This window comes from Ranitomeya variabilis, unplaced genomic scaffold (assembly GCF_051348905.1).
Source record: "Ranitomeya variabilis isolate aRanVar5 unplaced genomic scaffold, aRanVar5.hap1 Scaffold_142, whole genome shotgun sequence".
In the NCBI taxonomy this organism is placed as follows: domain Eukaryota; kingdom Metazoa; phylum Chordata; class Amphibia; order Anura; family Dendrobatidae; genus Ranitomeya; species Ranitomeya variabilis.
Genome location: NW_027507954.1, coordinates 134,175 through 150,000, shown reverse-complemented (window position 1 = coordinate 150,000; position 15,826 = coordinate 134,175). Strand labels below are relative to the sequence as shown.

The 15,826-nt window shown below is 65.8% G+C and overlaps 1 long non-coding RNA gene across 1 annotated transcript in view; it reads left to right on the top strand.

Moving 5' to 3' along the window:
* The window catches only part of LOC143789243 (uncharacterized), a 49,744-nt gene that overhangs the window by 1,160 nt on the left and 32,758 nt on the right, over nucleotides 1-15,826 (top strand). Inside the window, exon 3 of the long non-coding RNA XR_013219034.1 lies at nucleotides 57-213. This is a non-coding gene — a long non-coding RNA (uncharacterized LOC143789243). The remainder of the gene's footprint in view (nucleotides 1-56; nucleotides 214-15,826) is intronic.

Genomic DNA, 15,826 nt, shown 5'->3' with positions numbered 1-15,826 from the left:
GAAGAAAAAATGTCAAAATTCAAAAATTTCCTTTTTTTTCTTCTCTTTTCAAATAGGTAACAAGGCATCGTGCAGACTAAACTCGCTCAAGACCTGGCGGGACAAGGACTCCAAGTTTCCCTAATGGACGACATCGCTATGGAGGAACATTCCTCTCCGGCCTCCATCATCATCATCATGTGGAGCAGCTAAACCTCTTCAGCCTCGGTTTGGGTAAGTGACAATCCATGTATGGTCTAAGGAGCGGTCATGGCACATGTACATACATGTATGTGTATACATGTATATACAGTCAGCTGTCATGGCACTCAGGAAGTCACACCAGGGGGCTGTGTGGCTCTGTAGTCCTCTACAGCACCACACAACCCCCTCTACAGCACCACACAACCCCCTCTACACCACCACACGACCCCCTCTACAGCGCCACACAGCCTCCACAGCCCCATACCAGACCCACGGACTCCCTCAGCCCCCCTTTACTGGCCCCTGCACCACGCCACAGGCTCTGACAGGCTGTCCCACAGCCCCTCAGAGCCAGCATGCTCAGCCCCTCAGAGCCAGCATGCTCAGCCCCTCAGAGCCAGCATGCTCAGCCCCTCAGAGCCAGCATGCTCAGCCCCTCAGAGCCAGCATGCTCAGCCCCTCAGAGCCAGCATGCTCAGCCCCTCAGAGCCAGCATCATGCTCAGCCCCTCAGAGCCAGCATCATGCTCAGCCCCTCAGAGCCAGCATCATGCTCAGCCCCTCAGAGCCAGCATCATGCTCAGCCCCTCAGAGCCAGCATCATGCTCAGCCCCTCAGAGCCAGCATCATGCTCAGCCCCTCAGAGCCAGCATCATGCTCAGCCCCTCAGAGCCAGCATCATGCTCAGCCCCTCAGAGCCAGCATCATGCTCAGCCCCTCAGAGCCAGCATCATGCTCAGCCCCTCAGAGCCAGCATCATGCTCAGCCCCTCAGAGCCAGCATCATGCTCAGCCCCTCAGAGCCAGCATCATGCTCAGCCCCTCAGAGCCAGCATCATGCTCAGCCCCTCAGAGCCAGCATCATGCTCAGCCCCTCAGAGCCAGCATCATGCTCAGCCCCTCAGAGCCAGCATCATGCTCAGCCCCTCAGAGCCAGCATCATGCTCAGCCCTTCAGAGCCAGCATCATGCTCAGCCCCTCAGAGCCAGCATCATGCTCAGCCCCTCAGAGCCAGCATCATGCTCAGCCCCTCAGAGCCAGCCTCATGCTGCCAGCATCATGCCCAGCTCCTCAGAGCCAGCCTCATGCTGCCAGCATCATGCCCAGCCCCTCAGAGCCAGCCTCATGCTGCCAGCATCATGCCCAGCCCCTCAGAGCCAGCCTCATGCTGCCAGCATCATGCCCAGCCCCTCAGAGCCAGCCTCATGCTGCCAGCATCATGCCCAGCCCCTCAGAGCCAGCCTCATGCTGCCAGCATCATGCCCAGCCCCTCAGAGCCAGCCTCATGCTGCCAGCATCATGCCCAGCCCCTCAGAGCCAGCCTCATGCTGCCAGCATCATGCCCAGCCCCTCAGAGCCAGCCTCATGCTGCCAGCATCATGCCCAGCCCCTCAGAGCCAGCCTCATGCTGCCAGCATCATGCCCAGCCCCTCAGAGCCAGCCTCATGCTGCCAGCCTCATGCTGCCAGCCCATCAGAGCCAGCCTCATGCTGCCAGCCCCTCAGAGCCAGCCTCATGCTGCCAGCATCATGCCCAGCCCCTCAGAGGCAGCACCAGGCTGCCAGCATCATGCCCAGCCCCTCAGAGGCAGCACCAGGCTGCCAGCATCATGCCCAGCCCCTCAGAGGCAGCACCAGGCTGCCAGCATCATGCCCAGCCCCTCAGAGGCAGCACCAGGCTGCCAGCATCATGCCCAGCCCCTCAGAGGCAGCACCAGGCTGCCAGCATCATGCCCAGCCCCTCAGAGGCAGCACCAGGCTGCCAGCATCATGCCCAGCCCCTCAGAGGCAGCACTAGGCTGCCAGCATCATGCCCAGCCCCTCAGAGGCAGCACCAGGCTGCCAGCATCATGCCCAGCCCCTCAGAGGCAGCCTCATGCTGCCAGCCCCTCAGAGCCAGCCTCATGCTGCCAGCATCATGCCCAGCCCCTCAGAGGCAGCACCAGGCTGCCAGCACCATGCCCAGCCCCTCAGAGGCAGCACCAGGCTGCCAGCATCATGCCCAGCCCCTCAGAGCCAGCCTCATGCTGCCAGCCCCTCAGAGCCAGCCTCATGCTGCCAGCATCATGCCCAGCCCCTCAGAGGCAGCCTCATGCTGCCAGCATCATGCCCAGCCCCTCAGAGGCAGCCTCATGCTGCCAGCATCATGCCCAGCCCCTCAGAGGCAGCCTCATGCTGCCAGCATCATGCCCAGCCCCTCAGAGGCAGCCTCATGCTGCCAGCATCATGCCCAGCCCCTCAGAGGCAGCCTCATGCTGCCAGCATCATGCCCAGCCCCTCAGAGGCAGCCTCATGCTGCCAGCATCATGCCCAGCCCCTCAGAGGCAGCCTCATGCTGCCAGCATCATGCCCAGCCCCTCAGAGGCAGCCTCATGCTGCCAGCATCATGCCCAGCCCCTCAGAGGCAGCCTCATGCTGCCAGCATCATGCCCAGCCCCTCAGAGGCAGCCTCATGCTGCCAGCATCATGCCCAGCCCCTCAGAGGCAGCCTCATGCTGCCAGCATCATGCCCAGCCCCTCAGAGGCAGCCTCATGCTGCCAGCATCATGCCCAGCCCCTCAGAGGCAGCCTCATGCTGCCATCATCATGCCCAGCCCCTCAGAGGCAGCCTCATGCTGCCAGCATCATGCCCAGCCCCTCAGAGGCAGCCTCATGCTGCCAGCATCATGCCCGGCCCCTCAGAGGCAGCCTCATGCTGCCAGCATCATGCCCGGCCCCTCAGAGGCAGCACCAGGCTGCCAGCATCATGCCCGGCCCCTCAGAGGCAGCACCAGGCTGCCAGCATCATGCCCAGCCCCTCAGAGGCAGCACAAGGCTGCCAGCATCATGCCCAGCCCCTCAGAGGCAGCACCAGGCTGCCAGCATCATGCCCAGCCCCTCAGAGGCAGCACCAGGCTGCCAGCATCATGCCCAGCCCCTCAGAGGCAGCACCAGGCTGCCAGCATCATGCCCAGCCCCTCAGAGGCAGCACCAGGCTGCCAGCATCATGCCCAGCCCCTCAGAGGCAGCACCAGGCTGCCAGCATCATGCCCAGCCCCTCAGAGGCAGCACCAGGCTGCCAGCATCATGCCCAGCCCCTCAGAGGTAGCACCAGGCTGCCAGCATCATGCCCAGCCCCTCAGAGGCAGCACCAGGCTGCCAGCATCATGCCCAGCCCCTCAGAGGCAGCACCAGGCTGCCAGCATCATGCCCAGCCCCTCAGAGGCAGCACCAGGCTGCCAGCATCATGCCCAGCCCCTCAGAGGCAGCCTCATGCTGCCAGCATCATGCCCAGCCCCTCAGAGGCAGCCTCATGCTGCCAGCATCATGCCCAGCCCCTCAGAGGCAGCCTCATGCTGCCAGCATCATGCCCAGCCCCTCAGAGGCAGCACCAGGCTGCCAGCATCATGCCCAGCCCCTCAGAGGCAGCACCAGGCTGCCAGCATCATGCCCAGCCCCTCAGAGGCAGCACCAGGCTGCCAGCATCATGCCCAGCCCCTCAGAGGCAGCACCAGGCTGCCAGCATCATGCCCAGCCCCTCAGAGGCAGCACCAGGCTGCCAGCATCATGCCCAGCCCCTCAGAGGCAGCACCAGGCTGCCAGCATCATGCCCAGCCCCTCAGAGGCAGCACCAGGCTGCCAGCATCATGCCCAGCCCCTCAGAGGCAGCACCAGGCTGCCAGCATCATGCCCAGCCCCTCAGAGGCAGCCTCAGGCTGCCAGCATCATGCCCAGCCCCTCAGAGGCAGCCTCAGGCTGCCAGCATCATGCCCAGCCCCTCAGAGGCAGCCTCAGGCTGCCAGCATCATGCCCAGCCCCTCAGAGGCAGCCTCAGGCTGCCAGCATCATGCCCAGCCCCTCAGAGGCAGCCTCAGGCTGCCAGCATCATGCCCAGCCCCTCAGAGGCAGCCTCAGGCTGCCAGCATCATGCCCAGCCCCTCAGAGGCAGCCTCAGGCTGCCAGCATCATGCCCAGCCCCTCAGAGGCAGCACCAGGCTGCCAGCATCATGCCCAGCCCCTCAGAGGCAGCACCAGGCTGCCAACATCATGCCCAGCCCCTCAGAGGCAGCACCAGGCTGCCAGCATCATGCCCAGCCCCTCAGAGGCAGCACCAGGCTGCCAGCATCATGCCCAGCCCCTCAGAGGCAGCACCAGGCTGCCAGCATCATGCCCAGCCCCTCAGAGGCAGCACCAGGCTGCCAGCATCATGCCCAGCCCCTCAGAGGCAGCACCAGGCTGCCAGCATCATGCCCAGCCCCTCAGAGGCAGCACCAGGCTGCCAGCATCATGCCCAGCCCCTCAGAGGCAGCACCAGGCTGCCAGCATCATGCCCAGCCCCTCATAGGCAGCACCAGGCTGCCAGCATCATGCCCAGCCCCTCAGAGGCAGCACCAGGCTGCCAGCATCATGCCCAGCCCCTCAGAGGCAGCACCAGGCTGCCAGCATCATGCCCAGCCCCTCAGAGGCAGCACCAGGCTGCCAGCATCATGTCCAGCCCCTCAGAGGCAGCACCAGGCTGCCAGCATCATGCCCAGCCCCTCAGAGGCAGCACCAGGCTGCCAGCATCATGCCCAGCCCCTCAGAGGCAGCACCAGGCTGCCAGCATCATGCCCAGCCCCTCAGAGGCAGCACTAGGCTGCCAGCATCATGCCCAGCCCCTCAGAGGCAGCACCAGGCTGCCAGCATCATGCCCAGCCCCTCAGAGGCAGCCTCATGCTGCCAGCCCCTCAGAGCCAGCCTCATGCTGCCAGCATCATGCCCAGCCCCTCAGAGGCAGCACCAGGCTGCCAGCACCATGCCCAGCCCCTCAGAGGCAGCACCAGGCTGCCAGCATCATGCCCAGCCCCTCAGAGCCAGCCTCATGCTGCCAGCCCCTCAGAGCCAGCCTCATGCTGCCAGCATCATGCCCAGCCCCTCAGAGGCAGCCTCATGCTGCCAGCATCATGCCCAGCCCCTCAGAGGCAGCCTCATGCTGCCAGCATCATGCCCAGCCCCTCAGAGGCAGCCTCATGCTGCCAGCATCATGCCCAGCCCCTCAGAGGCAGCCTCATGCTGCCAGCATCATGCCCAGCCCCTCAGAGGCAGCCTCATGCTGCCAGCATCATGCCCAGCCCCTCAGAGGCAGCCTCATGCTGCCAGCATCATGCCCAGCCCCTCAGAGGCAGCCTCATGCTGCCAGCATCATGCCCAGCCCCTCAGAGGCAGCCTCATGCTGCCAGCATCATGCCCAGCCCCTCAGAGGCAGCCTCATGCTGCCAGCATCATGCCCAGCCCCTCAGAGGCAGCCTCATGCTGCCAGCATCATGCCCAGCCCCTCAGAGGCAGCCTCATGCTGCCAGCATCATGCCCAGCCCCTCAGAGGCAGCCTCATGCTGCCAGCATCATGCCCAGCCCCTCAGAGGCAGCCTCATGCTGCCATCATCATGCCCAGCCCCTCAGAGGCAGCCTCATGCTGCCAGCATCATGCCCAGCCCCTCAGAGGCAGCCTCATGCTGCCAGCATCATGCCCAGCCCCTCAGAGGCAGCCTCATGCTGCCAGCATCATGCCCAGCCCCTCAGAGGCAGCACCAGGCTGCCAGCATCATGCCCGGCCCCTCAGAGGCAGCACCAGGCTGCCAGCATCATGCCCAGCCCCTCAGAGGCAGCACAAGGCTGCCAGCATCATGCCCAGCCCCTCAGAGGCAGCACCAGGCTGCCAGCATCATGCCCAGCCCCTCAGAGGCAGCACCAGGCTGCCAGCATCATGCCCAGCCCCTCAGGCAGCACCAGGCTGCCAGCATCATGCCCAGCCCCTCAGAGGCAGCCTCAGGCTGCCAGCATCATGCCCAGCCCCTCAGAGGCAGCCTCAGGCTGCCAGCATCATGCCCAGCCCCTCAGAGGCAGCCTCAGGCTGCCAGCATCATGCCCAGCCCCTCAGAGGCAGCCTCATGCTGCCAGCATCATGCCCAGCCCCTCAGAGGCAGCCTCAGGCTGCCAGCATCATGCCCAGCCCCTCAGAGGCAGCCTCATGCTGCCAGCATCATGCCCAGCCCCTCAGAGGCAGCACCAGGCTGCCAGCATCATGCCCAGCCCCTCAGAGGCAGCACCAGGCTGCCAGCATCATGCCCAGCCCCTCAGAGGCAGCACCAGGCTGCCAGCATCATGCCCAGCCCCTCAGAGGCAGCACCAGGCTGTCAGCCCCTCAGAGCCACCCTCATGCTGCCAGCATCATGCCCAGCCCCTCAGAGGCAGCCTCAGGCTGCCAGCATCATGCCCAGCCCCTCAGAGGCAGCCTCAGGCTGCCAGCATCATGCCCAGCCCCTCAGAGGCAGCCTCATGCTGCCAGCATCATGCCCAGCCCCTCAGAGGCAGCCTCATGCTGCCAGCATCATGCCCAGCCCCTCAGAGGCAGCCTCATGCTGACAGCATCATGCCCAGCCCCTCAGAGGCAGCCTCATGCTGCCAGCATCATGCCCAGCCCCTCAGAGGCAGCCTCATGCTGCCAGCATCATGCCCAGCCCCTCAGAGGCAGCCTCATGCTGCCAGCATCATGCCCAGCCCCTCAGAGGCAGCCTCATGCTGCCAGCATCATGCCCAGCCCCTCAGAGGCAGCCTCATGCTGCCAGCATCATGCCCAGCCCTCAGAGGCAGCACCAGGCTGCCAGCATCATGCCCAGCCCCTCAGAGGCAGCACCAGGCTGCCAGCATCATGCCCAGCCCCTCAGAGGCAGCACCAGGCTGCCAGCATCATGCCCAGCCCCTCAGAGGCAGCACCAGGCTGCCAGCATCATGCCCAGCCCCTCAGAGGCAGCACCAGGCTGCCAGCATCATGCCCAGCCCCTCAGAGGCAGCACCAGGCTGCCAGCATCATGCTCAGCCCCTCAGAGGCAGCACCAGGCTGCCAGCATCATGCCCAGCCCCTCAGAGGCAGCACCAGGCTGCCAGCATCATGCCCAGCCCCTCATAGGCAGCACCAGGCTGCCAGCATCATGGCCAGCCCCTCAGAGGCAGCCTCAGGCTGCCAGCATCATGCCCAGCCCCTCAGAGGCAGCACCAGGCTGCCAGCATCATTCCCAGCCCCTCAGAGGCAGCCTCATGCTGCCAGCATCATGCCCAGCCCCTCAGAGGCAGCCTCAGGCTGCCAGCATCATGCCCAGCCCCTCAGAGGCAGCACCAGGCTGCCAGCATCATGCCCAGCCCCTCAGAGGCAGCACCAGGCTGCCAGCATCATGCCCAGCCCCTCAGAGGCAGCACCAGGCTGCCAGCATCATGCCCAGCCCCTCAGAGGCAGCACCAGGCTGCCTGCATCATGCCCAGCCCCTCAGATGCAGCCTCAGGCTGCCAGCATCATGCCCAGCCCCTCAGAGGCAGCCTCATGCTGCCAGCATCATGCCCAGCCCCTCAGAGGCAGCCTCAGGCTGCCAGCATCATGCCCAGCCCCTCAGAGGCAGCCTCATGCTGCCAGCATCATGCCCAGCCCCTCAGAGGCAGCACCAGGCTGCCAGCATCATGCCCAGCCCCTCAGAGGCAGCACCAGGCTGCCAGCATCATGCCCAGCCCCTCAGAGGCAGCACCAGGCTGCCAGCATCATGCCCAGCCCCTCAGAGGCAGCACCAGGCTGCCAGCATCATGCCCAGCCCCTCAGAGGCAGCACCAGGCTGCCAGCATCATGCCCAGCCCCTCAGAGGCAGCACCAGGCTGCCAGCATCATGCCCAGCCCCTCAGAGGCAGCACCAGGCTGCCAGCATCATGCCCAGCCCCTCAGAGGCAGCACCAGGCTGCCAGCATCATGCCCAGCCCCTCAGAGGCAGCACCAGGCTGCCAGCATCATGCCCAGCCCCTCAGAGGCAGCACCAGGCTGCCAGCATCATGCCCAGCCCCTCAGAGGCAGCACCAGGCTGCCAGCATCATGCCCAGCCCCTCAGAGGCAGCACCAGGCTGCCAGCATCATGCCCAGCCCCTCAGAGGCAGCACCAGGCTGCCAGCCCCTCAGAGCCAGCCTCATGCTGCCAGCATCATGCCCAGCCCCTCAGAGGCAGCCTCAGGCTGCCAGCATCATGCCCAGCCCCTCAGAGGCAGCCTCAGGCTGCCAGCATCATGCCCAGCCCCTCAGAGGCAGCCTCAGGCTGCCAGCATCATGCCCAGCCCCTCAGAGGCAGCCTCATGCTGCCAGCATCATGCCCAGCCCCTCAGAGGCAGCCTCATGCTGCCAGCATCATGCCCAGCCCCTCAGAGGCAGCCTCATGCTGCCAGCATCATGCCCAGCCCCTCAGAGGCAGCCTCATGCTGCCAGCATCATGCCCAGCCCCTCAGAGGCAGCCTCATGCTGCCAGCATCATGCCCAGCCCCTCAGAGGCAGCCTCATGCTGCCAGCATCATGCCCAGCCCCTCAGAGGCAGCCTCATGCTGCCAGCATCATGCCCAGCCCCTCAGAGGCAGCCTCATGCTGCCAGCATCATGCCCAGCCCCTCAGAGGCAGCCTCATGCTGCCAGCATCATGCCCAGCCCCTCAGAGGCAGCCTCATGCTGCCAGCATCATGCCCAGCCCCTCAGAGGCAGCACCAGGCTGCCAGCATCATGCCCAGCCCCTCAGAGGCAGCACCAGGCTGCCAGCATCATGCCCAGCCCCTCAGAGGCAGCACCAGGCTGCCAGCATCATGCCCAGCCCCTCAGAGGCAGCACCAGGCTGCCAGCATCATGCCCAGCCCCTCAGAGGCAGCACCAGGCTGCCAGCATCATGCCCAGCCCCTCAGAGGCAGCACCAGGCTGCCAGCATCATGCCCAGCCCCTCAGAGGCAGCACCAGGCTGCCAGCATCATGCCCAGCCCCTCAGAGGCAGCCTCATGCTGCCAGCATCATGCCCAGCCCCTCAGAGGCAGCCTCAGGCTGCCAGCATCATGCCCAGCCCCTCAGAGGCAGCCTCAGGCTGCCAGCATCATGCCCATCCCCTCAGAGGCAGCCTCAGGCTGCCAGCATCATGCCCAGCCCCTCAGAGGCAGCCTCAGGCTGCCAGCATCATGCCCAGCCCCTCAGAGGCAGCCTCAGGCTGCCAGCATCATGCCCAGCCCCTCAGAGGCAGCCTCAGGCTGCCAGCATCATGCCCAGCCCCTCAGAGGCAGCCTCAGGCTGCCAGCATCATGCCCAGCCCCTCAGAGGCAGCACCAGGCTGCCAGCATCATGCCCAGCCCCTCAGAGGCAGCACCAGGCTGCCAGCATCATGCCCAGCCCCTCAGAGGCAGCACCAGGCTGCCAGCATCATGCCCAGCCCCTCAGAGGCAGCACCAGGCTGCCAGCATCATGCCCAGCCCCTCAGAGGCAGCACCAGGCTGCCAGCATCATGCCCAGCCCCTCAGAGGCAGCACCAGGCTGCCAGCATCATGCCCAGCCCCTCAGAGGCAGCACCAGGCTGCCAGCATCATGCCCAGCCCCTCAGAGGCAGCACCAGGCTGCCAGCATCATGCCCAGCCCCTCAGAGGCAGCACCAGGCTGCCAGCATCATGCCCAGCCCCTCAGAGGCAGCACCAGGCTGCCAGCATCATGCCCAGCCCCTCAGAGGCAGCACCAGGCTGCCAGCATCATGCCCAGCCCCTCAGAGGCAGCACCAGGCTGCCAGCATCATGCCCAGCCCCTCAGAGGCAGCACCAGGCTGCCAGCATCATGCCCAGCCCCTCAGAGGCAGCACCAGGCTGCCAGCATCATGCCCAGCCCCTCAGAGGCAGCACCAGGCTGCCAGCATCATGCCCAGCCCCTCAGAGGCAGCACCAGGCTGCCAGCATCATGTCCAGCCCCTCAGAGGCAGCACCAGGCTGCCAGCATCATGCCCAGCCCCTCAGAGGCAGCACCAGGCTGCCAGCATCATGCCCAGCCCCTCAGAGGCAGCACCAGGCTGCCAGCATCATGCCCAGCCCCTCAGAGGCAGCACCAGGCTGCCAGCATCATGCCCAGCCCCTCAGAGGCAGCACCAGGCTGCCAGCATCATGCCCAGCCCCTCAGAGGCAGCCTCATGCTGCCAGCCCCTCAGAGCCAGCCTCATGCTGCCAGCATCATGCCCAGCCCCTCAGAGGCAGCACCAGGCTGCCAGCACCATGCCCAGCCCCTCAGAGGCAGCACCAGGCTGCCAGCATCATGCCCAGCCCCTCAGAGGCAGCACCAGGCTGCCAGCATCATGCCCAGCCCCTCAGAGGCAGCACCAGGCTGCCAGCATCATGCCCAGCCCCTCAGAGCCAGCCTCATGCTGCCAGCCCCTCAGAGCCAGCCTCATGCTGCCAGCATCATGCCCAGCCCCTCAGAGGCAGCCTCATGCTGCCAGCATCATGCCCAGCCCCTCAGAGGCAGCCTCATGCTGCCATCATCATGCCCAGCCCCTCAGAGGCAGCCTCATGCTGCCAGCATCATGCCCAGCCCCTCAGAGGCAGCCTCATGCTGCCAGCATCATGCCCAGCCCCTCAGAGGCAGCCTCATGCTGCCAGCATCATGCCCAGCCCCTCAGAGGCAGCCTCATGCTGCCAGCATCATGCCCAGCCCCTCAGAGGCAGCCTCATGCTGCCAGCATCATGCCCAGCCCCTCAGAGGCAGCCTCATGCTGCCAGCATCATGCCCAGCCCCTCAGAGGCAGCCTCATGCTGCCAGCATCATGCCCAGCCCCTCAGAGGCAGCCTCATGCTGCCAGCATCATGCCCAGCCCCTCAGAGGCAGCCTCATGCTGCCAGCATCATGCCCAGCCCCTCAGAGGCAGCCTCATGCTGCCAGCATCATGCCCAGCCCCTCAGAGGCAGCCTCATGCTGCCAGCATCATGCCCAGCCCCTCAGAGGCAGCACTAGGCTGCCAGCATCATGCCCAGCCCCTCAGAGGCAGCACCAGGCTGCCAGCATCATGCCCAGCCCCTCAGAGGCAGCACCAGGCTGCCAGCATCATGCCCAGCCCCTCAGAGGCAGCACCAGGCTGCCAGCATCATGCCCAGCCCCTCAGAGGCAGCACCAGGCTGCCAGCATCATGCCCAGCCCCTCAGAGGCAGCACCAGGCTGCCAGCATCATGCCCAGCCCCTCAGAGGCAGCACCAGGCTGCCAGCATCATGCCCAGCCCCTCAGAGGCAGCCTCAGGCTGCCAGCATCATGCCCAGCCCCTCAGAGGCAGCCTCAGGCTGCCAGCATCATGCCCAGCCCCTCAGAGGCAGCCTCAGGCTGCCAGCATCATGCCCAGCCCCTCAGAGGCAGCCTCAGGCTGCCAGCATCATGCCCAGCCCCTCAGAGGCAGCCTCAGGCTGCCAGCATCATGCCCAGCCCCTCAGAGGCAGCCTCAGGCTGCCAGCATCATGCCCAGCCCCTCAGAGGCAGCACCAGGCTGCCAGCATCATGCCCAGCCCCTCAGAGGCAGCACCAGGCTGCCAGCATCATGCCCAGCCCCTCAGAGGCAGCACCAGGCTGCCAGCATCATGCCCAGCCCCTCAGAGGCAGCACCAGGCTGCCAGCATCATGCCCAGCCCCTCAGAGGCAGCACCAGGCTGCCAGCATCATGCCCAGCCCCTCAGAGGCAGCACCAGGCTGCCAGCATCATGCCCAGCCCCTCAGAGGCAGCACCAGGCTGCCAGCATCATGCCCAGCCCCTCAGAGGCAGCACCAGGCTGCCAGCATCATGCCCAGCCCCTCAGAGGCAGCACCAGGCTGCCAGCATCATGCCCAGCCCCTCAGAGGCAGCACCAGGCTGCCAGCATCATGCCCAGCCCCTCATAGGCAGCACCAGGCTGCCAGCATCATGCCCAGCCCCTCAGAGGCAGCACCAGGCTGCCAGCATCATGCCCAGCCCCTCAGAGGCAGCACCAGGCTGCCAGCATCATGCCCTGCCCCTCAGAGGCAGCACCAGGCTGCCAGCATCATGCCCAGCCCCTCAGAGGCAGCACCAGGCTGCCAGCATCATGCCCAGCCCCTCAGAGGCAGCACCAGGCTGCCAGCATCATGCCCAGCCCCTCAGAGGCAGCACCAGGCTGCCAGCATCATGCCCAGCCCCTCAGAGGCAGCACCAGGCTGCCAGCATCATGCCCAGCCCCTCAGAGGCAGCACCAGGCTGCCAGCATCATGCCCAGCCCCTCAGAGGCAGCCTCATGCTGCCAGCCCCTCAGAGCCAGCCTCATGCTGCCAGCATCATGCCCAGCCCCTCAGAGGCAGCACCAGGCTGCCAGCACCATGCCCAGCCCCTCAGAGGCAGCACCAGGCTGCCAGCATCATGCCCAGCCCCTCAGAGTTAGCACCAGGCTGCCAGCATCATGCCCAGCCCCTCAGAGCCAGCCTCATGCTGCCAGCCCCTCAGAGCCAGCCTCATGCTGCCAGCATCATGCCCAGCCCCTCAGAGGCAGCCTCATGCTGCCAGCATCATGCCCAGCCCCTCAGAGGCAGCCTCATGCTGCCAGCATCATGCCCAGCCCCTCAGAGGCAGCCTCATGCTGCCAGCATCATGCCCAGCCCCTCAGAGGCAGCCTCATGCTGCCAGCATCATGCCCAGCCCCTCAGAGGCAGCCTCATGCTGCCAGCATCATGCCCAGCCCCTCAGAGGCAGCCTCATGCTGCCAGCATCATGCCCAGCCCCTCAGAGGCAGCCTCATGCTGCCAGCATCATGCCCAGCCCCTCAGAGGCAGCCTCATGCTGCCAGCATCATGCCCAGCCCCTCAGAGGCAGCCTCATGCTGCCAGCATCATGCCCAGCCCCTCAGAGGCAGCCTCATGCTGCCAGCATCATGCCCAGCCCCTCAGAGGCAGCCTCATGCTGCCATCATCATGCCCAGCCCCTCAGAGGCAGCCTCATGCTGCCAGCATCATGCCCAGCCCCTCAGAGGCAGCCTCATGCTGCCAGCATCATGCCCAGCCCCTCAGAGGCAGCCTCATGCTGCCAGCATCATGCTCAGCCCCTCAGAGGCAGCACCAGGCTGCCAGCATCATGCCCAGCCCCTCAGAGGCAGCACCAGGCTGCCAGCATCATGCCCAGCCCCTCAGAGGCAGCACAAGGCTGCCAGCATCATGCCCAGCCCCTCAGAGGCAGCACCAGGCTGCCAGCATCATGCCCAGCCCCTCAGAGGCAGCACCAGGCTGCCGGCATCATGCCCAGCCCCTCAGAGGCAGCCTCATGCTGCCGGCATCATGCCCAGCCCCTCAGAGGCAGCCTCATGCTGCCAGCATCATGCCCAGCCCCTCAGAGGCAGCACCAGGCTGCCAGCATCATGCCCAGCCCCTCAGAGGCAGCACCAGGCTGCCAGCATCATGCCCAGCCCCTCAGAGGCAGCCTCATGCTGCCAGCCCCTCAGAGCCAGCCTCATGCTGCCAGCATCATGCCCAGCCCCTCAGAGGCAGCACCAGGCTGCCAGCACCATGCCCAGCCCCTCAGAGGCAGCACCAGGCTGCCAGCATCATGCCCAGCCCCTCAGAGGCAGCACCAGGCTGCCAGCATCATGCCCAGCCCCTCAGAGGCAGCACCAGGCTGCCAGCATCATGCCCAGCCCCTCAGAGCCAGCCTCATGCTGCCAGCCCCTCAGAGCCAGCCTCATGCTGCCAGCATCATGCCCAGCCCCTCAGAGGCAGCCTCATGCTGCCAGCATCATGCCCAGCCCCTCAGAGGCAGCCTCATGCTGCCATCATCATGCCCAGCCCCTCAGAGGCAGCCTCATGCTGCCAGCATCATGCCCAGCCCCTCAGAGGCAGCCTCATGCTGCCAGCATCATGCCCAGCCCCTCAGAGGCAGCCTCATGCTGCCAGCATCATGCCCAGCCCCTCAGAGGCAGCCTCATGCTGCCAGCATCATGCCCAGCCCCTCAGAGGCAGCCTCATGCTGCCAGCATCATGCCCAGCCCCTCAGAGGCAGCCTCATGCTGCCAGCATCATGCCCAGCCCCTCAGAGGCAGCCTCATGCTGCCAGCATCATGCCCAGCCCCTCAGAGGCAGCCTCATGCTGCCAGCATCATGCCCAGCCCCTCAGAGGCAGCCTCATGCTGCCAGCATCATGCCCAGCCCCTCAGAGGCAGCCTCATGCTGCCAGCATCATGCCCAGCCCCTCAGAGGCAGCCTCATGCTGCCAGCATCATGCCCAGCCCCTCAGAGGCAGCACTAGGCTGCCAGCATCATGCCCAGCCCCTCAGAGGCAGCACCAGGCTGCCAGCATCATGCCCAGCCCCTCAGAGGCAGCACCAGGCTGCCAGCATCATGCCCAGCCCCTCAGAGGCAGCACCAGGCTGCCAGCATCATGCCCAGCCCCTCAGAGGCAGCACCAGGCTGCCAGCATCATGCCCAGCCCCTCAGAGGCAGCACCAGGCTGCCAGCATCATGCCCAGCCCCTCAGAGGCAGCACCAGGCTGCCAGCATCATGCCCAGCCCCTCAGAGGCAGCCTCAGGCTGCCAGCATCATGCCCAGCCCCTCAGAGGCAGCCTCAGGCTGCCAGCATCATGCCCAGCCCCTCAGAGGCAGCCTCAGGCTGCCAGCATCATGCCCAGCCCCTCAGAGGCAGCCTCAGGCTGCCAGCATCATGCCCAGCCCCTCAGAGGCAGCCTCAGGCTGCCAGCATCATGCCCAGCCCCTCAGAGGCAGCCTCAGGCTGCCAGCATCATGCCCAGCCCCTCAGAGGCAGCACCAGGCTGCCAGCATCATGCCCAGCCCCTCAGAGGCAGCACCAGGCTGCCAGCATCATGCCCAGCCCCTCAGAGGCAGCACCAGGCTGCCAGCATCATGCCCAGCCCCTCAGAGGCAGCACCAGGCTGCCAGCATCATGCCCAGCCCCTCAGAGGCAGCACCAGGCTGCCAGCATCATGCCCAGCCCCTCAGAGGCAGCACCAGGCTGCCAGCATCATGCCCAGCCCCTCAGAGGCAGCACCAGGCTGCCAGCATCATGCCCAGCCCCTCAGAGGCAGCACCAGGCTGCCAGCATCATGCCCAGCCCCTCAGAGGCAGCACCAGGCTGCCAGCATCATGCCCAGCCCCTCAGAGGCAGCACCAGGCTGCCAGCATCATGCCCAGCCCCTCAGAGGCAGCACCAGGCTGCCAGCATCATGCCCAGCCCCTCATAGGCAGCACCAGGCTGCCAGCATCATGCCCAGCCCCTCAGAGGCAGCACCAGGCTGCCAGCATCATGCCCAGCCCCTCAGAGGCAGCACCAGGCTGCCAGCATCATGCCCTGCCCCTCAGAGGCAGCACCAGGCTGCCAGCATCATGCCCAGCCCCTCAGAGGCAGCACCAGGCTGCCAGCATCATGCCCAGCCCCTCAGAGGCAGCACCAGGCTGCCAGCATCATGCCCAGCCCCTCAGAGGCAGCACCAGGCTGCCAGCATCATGCCCAGCCCCTCAGAGGCAGCACCAGGCTGCCAGCATCATGCCCAGCCCCTCAGAGGCAGCACCAGGCTGCCAGCATCATGCCCAGCCCCTCAGAGGCAGCCTCATGCTGCCAGCCCCTCAGAGCCAGCCTCATGCTGCCAGCATCATGCCCAGCCCCTCAGAGGCAGCACCAGGCTGCCAGCACCATGCCCAGCCCCTCAGAGGCAGCACCAGGCTGCCAGCATCATGCCCAGCCCCTCAGAGTTAGCACCAGGCTGCCAGCATCATGCCCAGCCCCTCAGAGCCAGCCTCATGCTGCCAGCCCCTCAGAGCCAGCCTCATGCTGCCAGCATCATGCCCAGCCCCTCAGAGGCAGCCTCATGCTGCCAGCATCATGCCCA